Source organism: Dendropsophus ebraccatus, chromosome 1, assembly GCF_027789765.1.
Source record: "Dendropsophus ebraccatus isolate aDenEbr1 chromosome 1, aDenEbr1.pat, whole genome shotgun sequence".
NCBI classification, from domain to species: domain Eukaryota; kingdom Metazoa; phylum Chordata; class Amphibia; order Anura; family Hylidae; genus Dendropsophus; species Dendropsophus ebraccatus.
Window position 1 is genome coordinate 111,994,305 of NC_091454.1, and position 16,664 is coordinate 112,010,968.

Consider the following 16,664-nt stretch of genomic DNA (forward strand, 5'->3'; position numbering starts at 1 on the left):
AAAAACAAACATTAACAACACGGTAATTTAACACTTTAGGACATCAGGTATCCAAATTAATAAATTGTCGAGGAGATGTGGGGGGAATTAAAAGATTACCTATCATTTAAACAAAATTTGGACATGTCATAGCAACATATCAGAGGTTTGTATCACTGGAGTCTGGGTTTTCAGACCCCCACCAGTCTCTAGAATAAGAGGGCAGAAGTGCTTTGCAGCACACATTCTGCCCCTTCATCTACGCTCTTACTGGTAAGGTATCAGTAGACTGAATTATAATGTAGTCTACAGAACTTCCTGTAATCGCATCTATCAGAAGTCCAATAGGCTCCTATTAAATTTTGTTTACTGCTATTTTAGCAGTGAAAGCTAAGACTAAGGAGCATAGCATGCATTACAGAGCGTGTCTGCCACTTCATTCTAGTGATTGGTGGGGGTCTCAGCACCCAGACCCCCACTGGTACAAACCTCTGAAATGTCTGTATGACATGAAGTTTAAGTTTAAATGATAGGTATACTTTAATGATTTTTCTGTACCATAGGCTCTAAACAGACTAGTTTTTGATTCAAGTTAATCTATACAGTGTCTAGTAGCCCCTGACACACGGTGATTCCTTGGGTGTTCTACTGTATGTCATAAAAATTATCCCAAATACGTGCATTGAATTTTCTAGATATTGATCCCAAACACTTGATTGCAGCAGTGTACATAGACCACAATTTATGTATTGCTTGATCATAAAGCTATCGAAGAATATAATGAATATAATTGTTTAATTGAGAATAAGAGTTATTGTAAAACCCAGAACAATGTAGTCAAGTGCAGCAGGTACAGAGGGTGTGCAGATGCAGTGGCAGATTAGACATAGCCTGGCCCTTCTATGCGCAGACACACTGACATGGAACCCTAGAGTGAAAAGCTCACTCACATCCCACTATAGTAGATAACCCCCTGTGTATGTCCTCCTTTACTAGATGGTCCCCTGTGTTCATCCTACTATACTAGATTGCCACCCTGTGTCACCCCCCTAAATAAATGATCCCCTGTGTAGTCCCCCTTAAGTAGATGGCCCCCTGTGTGCACTGTGTGGCCCAATGTGCTGTCAGCCTATAGTAGATGCCCCCATGAGTGCTCCCCCTATAGTATATAGCCCCCTGTGTAGTCCCCCTATAATAGAAAGGCCACTGTGTAGTCCCCCTATAGTAGATAGCCCCCTCTGTATTGCCCCTTAAGTAGATGGCCCCCTGTGCTGTCTGCCTATAGTAGATGCCCCCCTGTGCAGTCCCACGTTAAGTAGATTACCCCCCGTGTAGTCCCCCTATATTAGATGGCCCTCATTGTAGTCCACCCTTTAGAAGATTGCCCCCAGTGTAGTACCCCAGTGCGGTACCCCGTTAGTAGATGGCCTCCAGTGTAGCACCCCCTTTAGTAGATGCCCCCTCCTGTGTAGTCCCCCATTTAGTAGATATCCACCAGTGTAGACCCCTTTAGTAGATGGGCCTCTCCTATGTATGATAATAACAGATGGGGGGAACCTCGCCTCCCCTGTTACTGCTGCTCTCCAGGTGTGCCTCTCTTCTTCTATCTTCTAGCAAAGGCAGTGTGTTTTACAGATGCTGCCTGTGCTGGAAGTCCCGGCCACCAGTCAGAGTTCGGTTTTTGTGCACATTTAAACATTGCATGTGCTCAGTGACAACCCTGTAGCTGCACATCCCTCAGGGACCCACTGCAGCTACAGGACACATGTGGGCAGTTCGGATGGCCGGGGACGCACCCAACCGCCTACAATACAAACCCCTCACTGTGCAGCGTCCCCATGTACTATAGATCCCTCTGTGGTGCAGCATTCCCATATAGTATCCCCCCCAACTGTGCAGCCCCCTTGTGAAGAAAAAAATAAAAGCATACTCATCTCGCTCCCCAGCAGCATCTTTCTTCTACTGGAGCCTGTCCGAACTCAGCATGTCTGCTAAAATGGCTGGGATTTTAAAGGGGCAAAGCGACCTTAAGGGTTTTGACCATTAGGTGTACCGGGGGCAGAAGCAAGGTGGCACTGGTCCTGCAGCCTCCCCCCCTGCGGGCACCTGTATCATGCACTGGAGCAGGCCCCAGAGTATGCAGCCTCCTGCCGTGGGAGCTGGACAACAGGTAGGAGCTGTGTGACATTTGGATAACAGACATTCGGTCACCCATGCCCTTGACTCTTCACAAGATATTATGACAGTGAGCAGCATGTCCATGGGAAAAAGATTCAGGGCAGTGACCTACCTATCTGGGGTACTGGTCCCGAATCTTAATGCCTAGCGACGCCCCTGGTTAAATGTTTAACCTGATGGTGTTTCGGAATGCACTTCATTGTTTGGTGCAGAAGAAAGCCGAACATTGGGGATTTTTGAACACTTAGTCCTCTATTCTAGAGATTCCCATACACCAAGCCGTGGGCCAATAACAGACAATGGATTATTTGTTCGAAGGCTGCAGTTGAAGCAGTAGGGCCAAGATCAGCATTGGGTAAACTCAAGCAAGTGCTTGCTCTCTTTCCCAGTTCTCCAGTGCTTGTGATGTCACTTGAGTGCTTGCAGAGCTAGGAAGAAGAGGCGAAAAAGGTGGAACCTAACTACTATATTGGGGCAAAGGCAGATCTAACTGCTATATGGGGACACAGAGGGGCTTAACAGTACGTCTGTGTGCTAGAACAGGGTAGAAATCTGTCAGATAATCTTTCTGTGTAAATGGACCCTTAGAGGCAGAGATGCTCATTGCTTGCCTCTCTAGTTCTACAATGCTCATCTGTAAAATGTTGACATCACATGAAAGCCACACTATTCAAGGCCAGCCCTGAAGAACCTGAAAGGTTCTAGTTTACAAATATGTCCTTGAGCTTCTTATTCCTAATGTCTCAGTAACTTCTTACTGCTCTATATTTCTATTATTTGAGAACTAGTGAAAAAAAAATGCAGCACAGCACACTACTCATCCTGCCTAACTCCCTTAAACTTCTTTCCTAAGTGTTATGAAGTGAGAATATTTAGAGTCTGGGATCTCAAATAAACTATACAATTGCTTTTTGCACACCAGCACCAGGGGCCAATTCTTTTTCAATTCCCAAATAGGTGGAAAAATCCAATGTGGACTACAGTAATTTAGCCCATATATTAGTAGAAAAAGTTCAAACCAAAGGCTAATATATCTAGTCATTTAACAATAATTAAGTATATATTTTGGGTATTGCAAAAAGAAACAATAGATATTTGCATTACTTTCTTGTTTTATTAAATTATCAATCAACTAGATTTAATCACAAAACAGCAATAAGGCAAGTTAATATATTACACCTTATTTTGATTGTGGCGTGGGATACCTCCATAATTTCTATTATTAAATGGCTACAATTTTTACTATGCTTGCTTAAAGGTAAACAGGTTTTTGTCCTAAAGCAGTGTATTTCAACTCCAGACCTCATGGTCGCCCAACAGGTCAAGATTTGAGAATTTCTCATACAGAGAATGCTTGTGGTGATGCTTCATGTACTGACCATAATTATATAACTTGTGCAATATTAAGGAAGTTGTAATTTGTTTATTATGTCAATCAGATGTGACACGCTAGCATGTGACAACAAAGGTATGCTTGTAATGACCTTCAATGGAAAGGAGAAGCTTCTTTTCTAGTGAAATATTTTCTACACAGCTCTTTTCACAGGAACTATGGCTCTGCCATTCAAATCACATTTTAATAAAATCAATTTGCTGATGACCAGCATTACTATCAAGCACTCAACTTATTTTTAGATGTCATTTATTTACACATACGATGAATAGATTGTTGGCACTAAACAGACCATTTCATCCTAATTTAACATTCCACCATTACAGATACATTATTATTACTGAACTTTAACAGTTCAAGTCAAAGTTGGTTAAATATGATTTGGAAAAATTCGATTTTGTGGATATAAGCGATTCCATGTATTTTGATCAGTATGTTTTCAACCAATACCAGTTTTTTTCTTTTTCAGTTCCACTCCTGATTTGGGCTGCAAATACTACCAAAATCCTGAGAGAAATATTGACCAAAATACTATGGGGGGACTTTTATGAAGACCAGTGTACTTGTACGCCGGTGTTAAAATAGTCTCTGTTTGAAATATACACTATTAACAACAACTCTCTAATATCTATCCTTCAGCCTACCACAAATCCACTGAACTATCCAAGGATTGAGTCCAGTTCTCACTAACTTTCCAGCTTTTTATGGGGAACTGTAAAGGCTTTTCTGAGGTCCAGGTAGGTGATATTCATGGCACCACCCTTATCCAGCACCTTTGTGACATAGTCAATGACATCAATGAGACTACACTAAACTTGTAAGGTATGTCCTGATCCTATACCACAGGATCCAGTCTTTTCCACCAGCCACCTCTGCTATATTGATGCTATTTCCTCTTCTTTCTAATCTATTTGTGGTCACTGGTGCCTGTCTGAATGTAGGGATAATCAATTGCAGAAAATTTGTATTTCACTCTTCACATGATTAAAGGAGAAGTCGGGCGAACATTTTTATTAAAGTATTGTATTACCCCACCCACCCCCAAAAGTTATACAAATCCCCAAAATACACTTATTATGGGAAATGCACATAAACTGCTTTTTTCCCTGAAGTTACTACTGCATCAAAGCTTCATTTCCTGGATGAAATGGTAATGTCATGACCAACTCCCAGAGCTGTGTGCGCTGTGGCTGCTGGAGAGGATGATGGCAGGGGGACACTGAGGAACACAGGGCACTGGAGGGACACTGAGCATCCCTCTGCCATCATCCTCTCCAGCAGCCACAGCCCGTACAGCTCTGGGAGTCGGGTTGTGACATCACCATGTTATCCAGGAAGTGAAACCTTGATGCAGTAGCAAGTGCAGGGAAAAAAGCACTTTATAAGCATTTCCCATAATAAGTATATCTTGGTGATTTGTATAACTTTTGGGGGGCAATACAATACTTTAATAAAACTTTTCGCCGGACTTCTCCTTTAATTATAAAAAACCTACTCTCTGAGATCAGCTTGAAGGGGTTGTCTCAGTAAGCCAGACATTTTGGCCGCAGGAGCTGCTACAGGGGAAACATAGCATTACATACATAGCATCAATAACCATCCATCTCATGTAGAGACATATTGACTCATTGGGGGAGCTTTTACTTAAAAAAAATGTGTGTGTATTGTAGAAAGGCAGTAGGTGCTATTGTTGATGACAGGTATGTGTTACCAAGGTGGCTGGCTTCGGTGATATAAAAAACTCAATAGTTTGCACCAGTGACATTATGTTGCTGAGTGGTTTCTTTTTGTGGTAGTTCGGGTCCAGGTTTTTTATGGAGCGACCAAAGAGCTTGGGTGGGAATGTCGCTCTCATACTCCACCCCAGGTCTTACCAGCCCTTTAAAAAGCAGCTGGTTTAGAGCAGAGAGGGGTGTGGTGTGTTACTGAACCAAAGTGTGGTGTGTTACTGAACCATAGTGTGAGCGCTATCAAAGCTGCAAGGCTAAGGAAGCCTGTGGGATCTGCTGCATCTAAACGGTGAGACCGTGGCCTTTTGTTTATTCTGGTTTACCTGAGAGAAAGGACTGTTTATTTTTCTTGAAGTGTTTTTTCAGTATGCTGAAGAAAAGTTATTTTTATTTGTAAGACTGCGTTCACACAATAAAGTGTCTTTTTGTTTGACTGGAACCCGTGCCCAAGGACTATCTTTGAGCTGAACCCCCACAGTTGGTGCTTCAGCTGCGGGCATAACCCCCTCTTTTAAAAGGAGAAAGACTGCATGTCCTGGGTCAAGGCAGCAACAGGGTCAAAGGACCAGTCTGACAGCATGGAGGAGCTCCTTAAGCACTTGGTTAAGGCCAGTACACAGCAGCAGCAAGCCCACTTGGAAACTGTGCAGGCTCAGCAGGAGACTAATAAACTCCTTATTAAACAGATGGCTGTCCAGGCTGAGTCTGGCAGAGCGAGGGAGACAGTAACCTCCCAAACACAAAGAGACATTAGCCGTGTAAAAGAACGGTAAGGAAAGCCTTACAGAAAATGACGCCAGAGGATGACGTTGAGGCTTTTTTGACGGTGTTTGAGAGAGTAGCTGACCGTGAGAAACTACCTCCAGACCAGTGGGCTGAGGTTCTAGCCCCGTACCTTACCGCGGAGCCGCAGAAGGCCTATTATGACCTTACCCTGCAGGGTGCTAAAGAATATACAAAACTCAAAGCGGAACTTTTGGCTTGACTAGGTGTGACCTTACAGTCCGGGCAGGACGAGTGCACCGCTGGGTGTATAGCAAGGACAAGCCACCAAGATCACAGATGTTTGACCTACTCCATCTCGTGCAGAAGTGGCTGCAGCCAGAGACCTGCTCTAAAGCCCAAATGGTTGAACGGGTCGTCATGGACCGATTCATACATTCACTGGACTCTTGGACTGGGAGTTTGGTTACCCTAGTAACAGCCAGACTCCCTCACGAAATACTCCCTAAGAAGTGGTTAGGGGTCATGTGCATTCATGGTGACACCAAGTGTTACCCTGAGGCCCAGGTGACAAGAGGCACAGACTCTACCACTGTGTCCCACCCGGTGGGAGTGGTAAAAAAACTTGTTGCATTCTATTATTATTGGGCGTGACTTTCCCTTGTTCTGGGATTTATGGGTGAGAGCAGTGCCACCAAGCCGCCCCGTATGGCATGAAAGGCCTCATGATGTGAGTGAGGAAGCACCAAAAGAATTACCTTTAACAGTGTTGGCAGGGGACGAGGATGAGGTGTCATCCCCTGAAACCAATGTACCTGACCTGGAGATATCCCGTAAAAATTTTTGGACCACCCAGCTGAGGGACCTGACCCTAAAAGGTGCACTACAGAATTTGACAGTGCTAAATGGTGTCCCACAAGAGCCAGGTGCAGATGAGTGGTATCCCCATTTTGCTATGAACAATGATTTGTTGTATCGGGTGACCAAGGTACGGGATGAGGTCAAAGAACAGCTACTGGTACACGGGCCCTACAGACGCATGGTATTAGGCCTCGCCCATTCCCATGTGTTGGGTGGTCACCTGGGGGCAAACAAGACACAGGAGCGGGTCCTGCAGAGGTTTTACTGGCCTGGCTGTTTTAGGGAAATAAGGGATTTTTTTTGTCAGTCTTGTCCCATGTGCCAGGTAACCTCCCCTATTGCTCATCTCCGTAGTCCCCTGGTACCGTTATCCATCATTGAAGTTCCGTTTGAACGGATTGCTATGGATCTAGTGGGGCCCCTGGTTAAGTCTACTAGAGGTCACCAATATATTCTAGTGGTGGTTGACTATGCGACTCGGTACCCAGAAGCAGTGCCCTTAAGGAACACCTCCTCCAAGTCTATTGCCTGAGAGTTATTTTTCATATTCTCTAGAACTGGGTTACCTAAGAAGATCCTAACTGATCAAGGTACGCCTTTTATGTCAAAGGTGATAAGGGAACTGTGTAAAATGTTGAAGATAACCCAGTTACGTACCTCAGTACATCACCCCCAAACAGAAGGCTTGGTGGAAAGGTTTAATAAAACCTTAAAGGGGATGTTGAGAAAGGTGGTAGAGAGGGATGGTCGGGACTGGAACTGTCTGTTGCCCTACTTACTTTTCTCCATCAGGAAAGTTCCACAAGCGTCCACCGGTTTCTTGCCCTTTCAACTGTTATATGTTCGGCACCCCAGAAGCTTACTGGACATAGCGAAGGAGACCTGGTAAAGTGAAACCACTCCATATAAAAGTGTCATAGAACATGTAGCTCAGATGCAGGAGAGGATATCTAATGTGATGCCCATTGTAAAAGAGCATCTCCTGCAGGCTCAAGAGGCACAGTCCAGGGTATATAATCGATCTGCCAGACTTAGACAGTTCAGACCAGGGGATCGTGTGCTTGTGCTGGTACCCACAGTCGAGAGCAAAGTGGCAGGGGCCATATAAGGTGGTTGAAAAGGTGTGTGAAATAAATTACCGTATACATCAACCTGGTAAGACAAAGCCTCTTCAGATATATCATGTGAACCTGTTAAAACCCTGGAAAGATAGAGACCCTCCTGAGAACCCTTGTTTAGTGACCCGACCCAAGTCTAACATCACTGCTGTCAAAATTGCAGAGACCCTGTCCCCTTTAGTGTTAGTACTGAAACCAGGTTGATGTATACGGTAATTTACTTCACCCATCCCCCACAGAAAGTATGCAGCGGCCTATCTGGATGACATTGTCATCTTTAGCCAGGACTGGCAGAGTCATCTGAATAAAATCCAAGCAGTCCTAAATGCAATAAGGGAGGCTGGGTGTCAGGAACCGGACAGCAAGACAATACAAGACAGTGAGCCCTGACGCTGAACCCCACCCAGTGTCCCTACCTGCTTGCCGCAATCCGCCCTAAGATGGAGGCGGGCAACTTGGCGGCGGTCCCTGTACTGGCTTGGTGGGACACAAGAGACAAGACAGACAGACAAAACACAATAAAGACTAGTCGACAGTCCGGGTCACAACAATCGGGCAGCACAGTACAAAAACACAATCCAAAAAGCAAGGTCAATAAACAGGCAATATGGTCAGGGGCAGGCAGCTAGCAGGAATGGTCAGAAATACAGGCAAAGGGGGTCAGAGTAAAGACAGAATAAATCAGACCACAAGCAGGCAGAGTCAAGCTCAATATCCAGCAGTGAGAGGCAGGCTGGCAGACACTATATAGGAGACCAGAGGTCCAGTGCAGGAGCTGATTGGACCAGACCCCTGATCTCCTCAGAACACCTGGGGCAAGAGCAACCTGACCAGACAAGCTAACCAGCATCAGAGTTAACTCCGGAGTGGCCAGGAGTATCTCAGGCAAAGCGGGTGTGGCTGAACAAACACAGAAGGAAATAGGCCAGTGTTCAGACAAGGCCCAGGACACCGCACAAACATACAAAAACACTGAATATCAGCGCCATCTCAGCCGTGCAGCACGAGCTGAGGGGCGCACGGAGTTCGGCACAGGCACATTCATGACACTGGGTTTACTATAAACCCTAAAAAATGTGCCATGGGGATGGAAGAAGCCAGATACCTGGGGTATATAGTGGGAAGTGGTAAGATAAAACCACAAATAAATAAGGTGGAGGCAATCCAGAGCTGGACATGCCCACTCACAAAAAAGCAGGTAAGGGCCTTCCTGGGGATTGTTGGCTATTATAGGTGGTTTGTCCCCAACTTCGCAGAGATTGCAGTCCCCCTGACGGATCTCACTAAGGGTACAAAGTCGGCCATGGTAAAATGGTCCCCAGAGGCTGAGCAGGCTTTTCAAGAGTTAAAGTCAGCCCTATATAAGCAGCCAGTATTGGTAGCTCCTGATTTCTCTAGGGAATTCATAGTGCAGACAAATGCATCAGATGTGGGTCTAGGAGCTGTCATGTCCCAAGAAATAAATGGGGAGGAACACCCAGTGGTGTATCTGAGCAGGAAACTGTCCTGTGAGAAAAACTATTTAATCATTGAGAAGGAGTGCCTGGCCATCAAGTGGGCTTTGGATTCATTAAGGTATCTTTTAGAACAGAGGTTTAAGCTAGTTTCGGACCACGCTCCCCTAAAATGGATGCGAGAGAAAAAAGGGAACAATGCCCGAGTGACACAATGGTTTCTGGCCCTACAGGACTTTAGGTTTAGTGTGGAGCACAGGCCGGGCAAGCTGCATAGCAATGCAGAGGCCCTCTCAAGGGTTCATTGTATGTTGGCAGAAGGTTCCCAGCCCCTCGGCTTTGGGCAGGGGGGGGGGGGTATGTAGAAAGGCAGTAGGTGCTATTGTCGATGGCAGGTATGTGTCACCAAGGTGACTGGCCTCGGTGATATAAAAAACCCAATAGTTTGCACCAGTGACATTATGTTGCTGAGTGTTTTTTTTTGTGGTAGTTCGGGTCCGGGTTTTTTATGGAGCGACCAAAGAGCTTGGGTGGGAAGGTCGCTCCCATACTCCAGCCCAGGTCTTACCAGCCCTTTAAAAGGCAGCTGGTTCAGAGCAGAGAGGGGTGTGGTGCTGAACCATAGTGTGAGTGCTAGCAAAGCTAAGGAAGCCTGTGGGATCTGCTGCATCTAAACGGTGAGACCGTGGCCTTTTGTTTATTCTGGCTTACCTGAGAGAAAGGACTGTTTATTTTTCTTGAAGTGTTTTTTCATTATGCTGAAGAAAAGCTTTTTTTTTTTTGTAAGACTGCGTTCACACAATAAAGTGTCTTTTTGTTTGACTGGAACCTGTGCCCAAGGACTATCTTTGAGCTGAACCCCCACAGTATAAATAAAGTTAATTTTGAGCTGTTTTCTATTTGACAGCAAACCTTGAGAAAGAACTGGTTGTGGGAATTGTTGGTATTTTGCTGTGGTCATTAGGTATACATTATATATAATCACATACATATTCTCACTAATGAAAATAGCCATTCAACGTGTCCCAGGGCTATTCGTATTACAGAAAATGCATGTAGCACAATGCTTTACTGTCCCTAATTTACTATAAAGTGCCAAATGGTTGTAGCTGAAGAATCAAATTATTAGGTTAGAAATTATGATTGCCCTGAATGTTAGGCTTTACTGGGGTTATTTTACAAATCCTCATATTGATGATAATAAAACAGATGCTATGCAAAAGATTCTGTTTTTAGTAGATCTTTATTTTCTCTTAAGTGTTATGCTGTGGAATCCACCAAGGAGCAGAAGGATTCATTTTATAGCCACAAACATGTGCAGGATAATAGACCACTCAATGTATGACTGTCTGGGGGAAGAATGGGGGAGGGGGGCACATCCTCTTGCAAACATAAAAGATGCAACCAATGTCTTTGTTAAGACTGACAATAATGCATTTTGCTCAGTACCTTATATTGCCATTGGAAAACAACTAATTTTGATAAAAGACAAAACATTTATTAAAACTCATGTTTGGTCCAGCAATAGCATTTTCCACATCCAATGTCGGAGGTATAAAATTTTTAACCCAGATTTATCAAAGGGTGTTAAATATAGACTGGTGTAAACTGATCACAGCAACCAATCACAGCTCAGCTTTCATGTTATCAGAGCTGAGCTGTGATTGGTTGGTGTGAGCAGTTTACACCAGTCTATATTTTTAAATACTTTGATAAATCTCCCCCTTTGACTGCAGTGAATTTGATGCCGGAGAACTGAATGGGTGGCTGGCTATTTTAAATGATAAAATTCTGATTGAATACAAATGCATTCTGTGTAAACTTGTATTTTATAGCATGCACCAGGAATGGATATTTACTCTTGCACAACTGCAATCTAGAGAAGCTCAGCTTTAATACCTTACACTTACATCATGAGAACCATGTTTATCATGCAGTCCCTAAATTGGGAGCCTGTTCCAGGATGGAGGGTAAAATGATTCATGTATAAATAATCCTTGTGACAGACACAGGGCATGGAAACACAATTCCATGTGACAACATACAGTAGTCCTCCCCTACAGCACAAGCAGGCACAGCTTGCCCATGTGACTGCAGCTCAATTTAGTTTCCTTAGAAACCATTAAATGATTCATTTCATAGACTGTTGACAGCACATTTCTCTTTGCAGTTTGGGGTCACTTGTCCAAATGCCAACTCTCATTGAATCTGATGTTCACTCGCAAACAATTTGGGAGCCGTATTAGTTTTTATTGTGCATGTCATTACTCAATCAATCTGATTATCTCTTATCTCTATGGGATATTATTCATGGTGATGGCCTCAAAAGTCTTGCATTTCATTATAATTTATTTTTTATTACATCTTCATTTGCAATTTTCCTTGTTAGCTCATATATAGACAAATAACATTATTGGTTATTTTACCGTTAATATAAAATAAAGGCCGTTATTTGTCATTAAATGATGGCCTTTCAATAAAAATTTCTAATATTTTGATGCTGTGTGTGAAATTCCTTGCTAAAACCTCATAGTGGGAACATAGCCTTATACTGTGAAAAATAAATCCTATAATGCATTGTAAACAAACTATTAGAATTTAATATATATTATAAGAACACATGTCAAGGATTGATACATATTATGTAGCATATGGATAGTCAGCTTTTGAAGTTTATGTATGCATTTTTAAAATGTATGAGCCACGAATAAGGGTGGAGCTACATAGTGATTCCTGGTCACACCACCCGCAACCACCATGCTGCACTGCCTGTCATGTTGCATTTGTGTGAATGGGGTAACATTGCGATTCACAAGAGGCCCTGCAGTCACAAAAGATTTATCCAGGCCACTTGTGAGTTGTAATGTGACCAATGCAATATGAGGGATGGAGTTGTGCGACTAGGCAGCACCCCATGGTATTCCTGGTCACATGACTGGGAAGCTTTGTGTAACCCCATCCTACACATTATTAGGCTATGTTCACACAACGTATATTCTTGTTGTACAACGGCCGTGATTATTACGAGAGTATGCGTTGCATTGCTGTTTATGGGAAACCGGCCGGAGCGTGTACACATAGTATACTCTCCGGCTGGAATCCCTAGTGGCAGGGATGTTTTTACCACTTGCAGGGGGGCAGCACCAGGGAGTGGGGTGTTTGTTTATTTTTTTAGTCTCCCACCTCCTGGGCAGACTTGCCAGTAAATCTGGTGACTTTTTGAGGGGGGTAGGGGGGGAGGTATGATCAGTTCTGGTGAGGCAGTATTGTTCAGGTCTGGTATGGCTGTGATGCCTGGAGCTATTACCAATCTACCAATCCTCTGGTGAGAATTCCTTCAGACAATATGCAGACTGCTCTAATCCTTGATTCAATGTGGAAATTTATGTGTTAGGCTAGGTTCACACTGCGTTTTCAGCATCCGTTTAACGCATCCGTTTTTTGCAAAAAACGCATGAAAAACGGATTGCAAAAAACGGATTCATTTGTGTGCATCCGTTTTTCCATTGACTTCCATTATAAAAAAAAACGGATCCGTTTTTTTTGGCGGACCAAAACGGACCAAAAAACGTTGCTGACCCTATTTTTGTGGACGTTAAAAAAAACGGATCCGTTAAACGGATGCTGAAAACGCAGTGTGAACCTAGCCTTAAGAAGTTAAAAATTATAAAAATGTGATTCAGACAATGCCTCTACAAGTAAAGTAATGCATGTGGCCGAAACCACGCTCCCCCACGATGGGGCGTCTTTAGGTATAGTGCCTATGACAGCAGCAGCTCTAAATAGGGTCCTGAATAGCAGCCATAGAAACCATGTCAGTGCACACTGTGGAGAGAGCGGCCGTATGCTCTATAGTGTGCTGTGGGGGGTTCTGATGCGGCCGCGCACGGATGCACCCACATCACAACTCTGCGGCCATAGAGATCATCCGGGCGGTACTGCAGTACTGGCAGGTATGAACTTTTCAGAGACCGGCCGCTCAGGTCACAGAACGGCCGGTCTCTTACGAGGTGTGAACATAGCCTTAGGCTGGGTTCACACTACGTATATTTCAGTCAGTATTGTGGTCCTCATATTGCAACCAAAACCAAGAGTGGATTGAAAACACAGAAAGGCTCTGTTCACACAATGTTAAAATTGATTGGATGGCCGCCATATAATGGCAAATATTTTCTGTCATTTAAAAACAACGGCTGATGTATTGAAATAATGGCAGTTATATGGCGGCCATTCACTCAATTTCACCATTGTGTGAACAGAGCCTTTCTGTGTTTTCAATCCACTCCTAGTTGAGGTTGCAAAATACTGACTGAAATATACTGTGTGTGAACCCAGCCTTAGGCTGCGTTCACACTACGTATATTTCAGTCAGTATATTTCAGTCAGTATTGCAACCAAAACCAGGAGTGGATTAAAAACACAGAAAGGATCTGTTCACACAATGTTGAAATTGAGTGGATGGCCGCCATATAACAGTAAATAACTGCCATTATTTCAATATAACAGCCGTTGTTCTAAAATAAGAGCAAATATTTGCCATTAAATGGCGGCCATCCACTCAATTTCAACATTGTGTGAACAGATCCTTTCTGTGTTTTTAATCCACTCCTGGTTTTGGTTGCAATACTGACTGAAATATACTGACTGAAATATACGTAGTGTAAACGCAGCCTTAGGGTGCCTTCACACCTACCGACTCGCAGCGTTAATAACGCTGCGAGTTGGCTAGGTCCTGGCAGATCACTGTCAGTACATACACGCAGCGGTCTGAACGACCGCTGCGTGTATGTAAATCTGCCGTCCGCTTAACCCCTTCTGATGCCGGCCGGCCGCCTCCCGCTCAGCTCTGTAAACATTACCTCCTCGCTCCACGGTGTCCCGGCGTCCTGCTCTCGCGCCAGGCCAATCAGTGTTTTGCTCTGCCGCAGCCACTGATTGGCCGGGGGGGAGAGCAGGACGTCGGGACCCCGTGGAGCGAGGAGGTAATGTATACAGAGCTGAGCGGGAGGCGGCCGGCATCAGAAGGGGTTAAGCAGCCAGCAGATTTACATACACGCAGCGGTCGTTCAGACCGCTGCGTGTATGTACTGACAGTGATCTGCCAGGACCTAGCCGACTCGCAGCGTTATTAATGCTGCGAGTCGGTAGGTGTGAAGGCACCCTTAGATTGTATCATAGTGTTTCACAATGCAATGAAGTAGTGTACTGTACAAAGAGCAGTGTTACAGTGTCATATGTGATAGCTGAAATATAAATATGTACAGCCTCCAGAATGTTTAGTCTAAACCATTCTCATGTAAGTCTTTTGCTATAGGCAATGCAGTTATCAAACAAAACATGCTTTTTAGGAAGCTAAGCTTGCATCTTGATAACTTCTCCAAGACACTGAGTAAATGTCAGAAAACCTGAGGCAGTGATACATTCTGGCTCACCACTTACTCAATTTACAGCAATGAAAGGTTTCATGTTAAGTCCTCTGGCACTGCAACAAATCTCTTTTAGGCTTGGCAGCAACAATATAAACACTATCTCATGAATTAAACTAGGGTTACAAGTGCCACATAGATCTATAAACAACTTGATTTCTGTACTCCAAAGTAAATGTTTAATCTTGGTAGATCCCTTCATTGTTCTGTTCAATCTTATCCCATAAACAGTAATATGTTTAACCCCCTTCCCAAAACCCACTGTACATGTACATTGAACATTGAAGCCTGCTTCTAGGCAAGGGGTGTCAGCTGTGGCATACAGCTGACTCTTTGTTGCAGAAGCCAGGATCAGAGATAACTCCCTTAGGGTACAAACTCACCGGGCGGATCTGCGATACTCGCTGTGAATCCCTGCCTTGTACAGTTTATGGGCAGACAAACTCGCAGCAGGATGCTCATTCCGCTTCAAGTTTGTCAGCAGCCCACCCCGTTAACCCCTCGCGTCCAGAGCGTATACATCACCAGGTCCCCTCTCCAGCTTGCTTCAGGGGTTCCTGGCACGTCCCGCTCAGCCAATCAGTGCGCTGCCGCGTGGCAGCACGCTGGCTGAGAGGGACATGTAGACACTAGGAGCCCCAAAGCAAACCGGAGCGGGGACCTGGTGATGTATACGCTCCAGCAGTGGGGGGTTAACTGGGCGGGCTGCTGACAAACTCGCAGTGGGAGCCCATAGACTGTACAGAGCAGAGATCCGCAGCAGGTCTCACAGAGAAACTCGCTGTGCATCATACCAGTGAGTTTGTACCCAAAAATTCATAAGGCCCTATTAAACGGACCGATCCAGAGGAGCAAGTGAGCATCGACCTGTCAGGTCAGCGATTGCTTGCTCCTTGTTCCTCGCTCGCTGCCGGAGCTATAACATGCACTGATAGCGAGGGGGTAAATTCAAGGGCGGCTCCACGAACTAGCTTTAAATCGGCCAGGGAGCCCATAGACGATAGTGGCGGCCTGCCGCCGCCACTCCTATAACACAAATTGACAGCAGAAGATTGTTGCTAGGCTGATCGTTTGTGTTTCAGCCTGTTGTAAGACAATGATCAGCTGACATTGTGCATGTCGGCAGATCATTGTCTTCTATTACACAGAGTGATTATTGGCCATAAAGACTGATATCTGCCAAATACGGTGTGGTGCTCACCCCCGGTGTGGAGGTACAGCTGGTCACTTGCCAGATGGCTAAGCATGATGCCAGCTCTATGGTGGTTGGCCGAGATATAGCCTTGCCCAGTGATGGTAATCTGTTGTGATGCCAGTGCAGGTTGGGCACACAGGTATGGTGGGACACCTGTTTTTATTTTAATGGGCCGGCTATACCTTGTTCCCCTGTGGTCAGTAACCTGCCAGGCTGTTGCGGGTTTCCTTAGGTACTTATCACGGTGGTCCAGAGTGGAGTAGTGACCCACCCGGACGATCAGCATTGCCACCCACAGAAAGGGGAGATGACCCAAAGAGTGTGTGTGTACTGTGTCGGTACTTGAAGAGGAATCACAGAGTCTCTTTAGCATAAATCTAATCTTGTTTACTTTGAAGATACTGGTACTCTTGATACAATACTTTACACTTGATAAGATACTTAAAGGCAAGTGCCATGAAAACCTTTTTCCCAGTAATTGAAGCACATTACAAAGTTATATAACTCTGTAATATGCTTCAATCACCTATCTGCCTGCCTTCCCTGTCTTTTCCCCCCTCCACCCCCCACCAGGAAGTGTCCTAACTCACACAGACCTGATTTCTGC